The sequence below is a fragment of the Sapajus apella genome, unplaced genomic scaffold, assembly GCF_009761245.1.
Source record: "Sapajus apella isolate SASKATOON/1434 unplaced genomic scaffold, GSC_monkey_1.0 scaffold20, whole genome shotgun sequence".
Taxonomy (NCBI): Eukaryota; Metazoa; Chordata; class Mammalia; order Primates; family Cebidae; genus Sapajus; species Sapajus apella.
The window spans coordinates 1339423-1343518 of record NW_022436960.1 but is presented as its reverse complement, the minus strand read 5'-3'; the positions used below and the strand labels follow the sequence as shown (position 1 = coordinate 1343518).

The window sequence follows — 4096 nt, the reverse complement described above, 5'->3', positions numbered from 1 at the left end:
TTTTTTTTTTTTTTTTTTTTTTTTGAGACAGTCTTGCTGGAGTGCAGTGGCACAATCTAAGCTCACTGCAACCTTTCCTTCCCGGGTTTAAGCGATTCTTCTACCTCAGCCTCCCTGAATAGCTGGGATTATAGGCGTGCACTAACACGCTCAGCTAATTTTTGTAATTTTAGTGGAGATAGGATTTTACCATGTTGGTCAGGCTGATCTCAAACTCCTGGCCTCAAGTGATCTGCCAGCCTCAGCCTCCCAAAGTGCTGGGATTACAGGCGTAAGCCACTGTACCTGGCCTCTTTTGCCCATTTTTCTTTTTTTTTCTTTTCTTTTTTTTTTTTTTTTTTTACAACTCAGCTTTTCAGAGAGCAGAATATGCCCATTTTTCAACTGGATTTTTTTTTGCTTTTGAGTTGAGTTCCTTATATATTCTGGTTACTAATCCCTTATGGGATGGCTAGTTTGAAAATATTTTCTGCCATTCTGCAGAGTGTCTTTTCACTTTGTTGATTGTTTCCTTCGCTGCGCAGAAGTTTTTTAGCTTAATGTGATTCCATGTGCCTACTTTTGCTTCTGTTGCCTGATTAGGAATAAAGTTGTTATTGTGAAGTAAGCCACTATAAAAAGGCGAACTTCTGGAAAGGAACGAAAAACCGTCTGGAGCAGCCAATGGAGCTTACCTCAGGACTAGAGGAGGAAGGAATGGCCTCTGCTCTAGGGGTCCCAGAGGGATTCTTGGGCAAACGCTGGCTCTTGGCACAGCAAGTGGCTGTGGGTCACACATCGGGCAAAAGGTCGGCATGTACCTGGGTCAAAAGAGATGTTCACTGGGGTCCAAGGGAGACTGTTTGGGTGTGAGTGAGCCCTAGGTTTAGTGTGACCACCAATGGAGCATGGCCCCAGGTAGAATGGCGCCTTTGCCACACCCCAAGGAACCACTGTGTATGGGGAGCTGAAGATAGAGCCTTATTCAGCACCCTTGAGCTTTCCAATGTCTGCAGCATGCTCCATGCTCTGTCCCGCTCCTGCAATCGCTTTCGCATATGGGGCCCTCTCGCCCTCCAATTTCATAGGCTGTTAGCGTTTCAGTGGCAGTGGTGAGACAGTGGAGGAAATGATTGAGGAGAGCAGCCTAGGGGCGGAGCCACCAGCTAGCATGTGGACCGCTGCTGTTTCTGTTGCCCAGGGTTTACTCCTGTCTTTTCTCATAGGGTCAGTACCTTTTGTTTCTCTGTGGCATGCTCCTTACCCATCCTAACCCAATGACTCTGGTGGGGCGATTATCCTTAGTACCTCAAGCCCCTCAAAGGGTGGGCACCTGTCCCAGTGGGGCTAGCTGCTGTCCTCCATCCCTGGCCACAAGCAGGATGGGACTGAAACTGGAACAAAGTCCTTTCCTGGGCCTTTTCTACTTAGAGTTGGCAGGAAAGAGCTTTCTTTCCTCTCCAGATTCAAGGTTATAAAGATGTAAGCCTGGAGCTGTTGAGGCTTTAAGTCTGGTGTTATGGGAATGAATCCACCAGAGAGAGAATCAGAGCTAAGAGATGGACAGTGACAAACTTTCAAGACCTAGTGCCATGAAAGCTAAGCTCCTCCCCCTGCATTTCCTATGGTTGGGCCCTGGGAGTCACTGATCGCTTTTTATTTTGGCTAATGAGAGTGGGGTTCCTGTTGCTTGCAACCAAATGTTCTGAATGACATACCATACAAGCATCCTTCAGCATCCCCAGGACTTTGCTGTTGGGTGGATAAAACTCAAAAGAAAAATTAATTTCCTTTCATATAGAGAGGGCTCAGTGTCTTACAAATAAAAGAGATGGAACGTTATTTGCTAGTGAGGCAAGATTCCTGGGTTATATAAGAACCTACTTAATAAATGTTAAGTGCTATTTACATTCAGTGGCAGAAACTCTTTGTTGTCTAATCAGTTATACTCCAATAGCCTCTCCCTGACACTTCCTATGAAGGCTGGAAAGCTGAGCATGGCACTTGCTTTCCCAGCCTCTGAAGCAGTCAGAGGAATCCATGCGATCCAGTCCTGGGCTGTAAGACATAGGCAGGATTCTGTTACTGGTTGGGTGGGGGAAGTGACTTAATACCTTAATTTTTTATTTTATTATAAATTTTCTCACAGAAGGATCACTTGAGGCCAAGAGTTCAAGACCAGTCTGGGCAACAGTGAGATATCCATCTCTAAAAAAATAAACAAATAAAATAAAATGGTGGTGTGCACCTGTAGTTCCAGCTACTCAGGAGGCTGAGAGGAGAATCACTTGAGCACAGGAGCTCGAGACTGCAGTGAATTATGATTTCACCACTGTACTCCAGCCTGGGTGACAGGGCAAGACCTTGTCTCTTAAAAAAGAAAATGCTTTAAATAAATTTTGAAAGTTGGTGGAGGTATAAAAATAAATGAAAACATTTAAAAATTGATTTTGTTCTCTAGCCTGGGTGACAGAGTGAGACTCCATCTCAAAATAAATGAATAAATTTAAAAATTGATTTTATATAAAAATGTCTAGTTATTTTCTTTCTGGATAAAAATAAACATCAGAAGATATTTCAAACATTTAAATAGGTTCTTTCTTTTCGATCTGCCATCTGCGCCTCAGGTGGGGCCGCCACCAAAATGCAGATTTTTGTGAAAACCCTTACAGGGAAGACCATCACCCTCGAGGTTGAACCCTTGGAAACGATAGAAAATGTAAAGGCCAAGATCCAGGATAAGGAAGGAATTCCTCCTGATCAGCAAAGACTGATCTTTGCCGGCAGGCAACTGGAAGATGGACGTACTTTGTCTGACTACAGCATTCAGAAGGAGTCTACTCTTCATCTTGTGTTGAGTCTTCGTGGTGGTGCTAAGAAGAGGAAGAAGAAGTCTTACAGCACTCCCGAGAAGAATAAGCACAAGGGAAAGAAGGTTAAGCTGGCTGTTCTGAAATAGTATATGGTGGATGAGAATGGCAAAATTAGTCGCCTTCGTCGAGAGTGCCTTTCTGATGAATGTGGTGCTGGAGTGTTTATGGCAAGCCACTTTGACAGACATTATTGTGGCAAATGTTGTCTGACTTACTGCTTCAACAAACCAGAAGACAAGTAACTGAGTTAATAAAAGACATGAACTTAAAAAAAAAATTAAATATAAGAAAATAATTCAAATATTTCAAAATAATTTGTAAGGCAGATGAGAGAATAGAGAATAGGCATTGCAAATACCTGATGGTCCTTCTAAGAGCAAGAGGTTTCGGCCAGGCGTGGTGGCTCGTGTCAGTAATCCCAGCACTTTGGGAGGCAGAGGAGGGTGGATCACCTGAGTTCAAAACTAGCCTGGCCAACTTGGAGAAGCACCATCTCTACTGAATATATAAAATTAGCTGGGTGTGGTGGCACGTGACTGTAATTCCAGCTACGTGAGAGGCTGAGGCAGGAGAATCGCTTGAACCCGGGAGGTGGAGGTTGTAGTGAGCGAAACCATTCCATTGCACTCCAGCCTGGGTAACAAGAGCAAAACTCCATTTAAAAAAAAAAAAAAAGGTTTCATTTAAACTTCATTCAATAGGCTGAGTGAGTGGCTTACGCCTATAATCCTAGCACTTTGGGAGGCCGACATGGGCGGATCGCTTGAGGTCAAGAGTTTGAAACCAGCCTGGCCAACATGGTAAAACCCATGTCTAATAAAAATACAAAAAAATTAGCTGTGCAAGGTGGCAGGTGCTTGTAATGCCAGCTACTCGGGAGGCTGAGGCAGGAGAATCACTTGAACCCGGGAGGTGGAGGTTGTAGTGAGCCCAGATCATGCACTGCACTCCAGCCTGGATGACAGAGTGAGACTCTTTCAAAAAACAAACAAACAAACTTCATTCAACAAACACTGATCTAGTTTACAATGTGCCAGCGCTTTGCTAGGGCAGGGAATTCAAAGATCCACAAACCTAGTTCCTGGTCTTGGGAGCTCACTGTTGGAAAGACAGATGCAGGAATAGGTACTTGTATACCCTGATGTAAAATAGTCTCAGGGAGTTACGGGGGCACAAGGACAAGAAAAGGCTTCCCAAGGCAAATGGTGTCTGAACTGAGTAGTAAGGAACAACCTGAGGGGTCA

General features: G+C 44.2%; 1 pseudogene across 1 annotated transcript; it reads left to right on the top strand.

The window, feature by feature from the left end:
* Positions 1-2608: 2608 nt before the first annotated feature.
* LOC116557739 lies at positions 2609-3129 on the top strand (annotated as a pseudogene). The gene has a single exon (XR_004271667.1). The product of XR_004271667.1 is annotated as a ubiquitin-40S ribosomal protein S27a pseudogene (transcript).
* Positions 3130-4096: the final 967 nt, after the last annotated feature.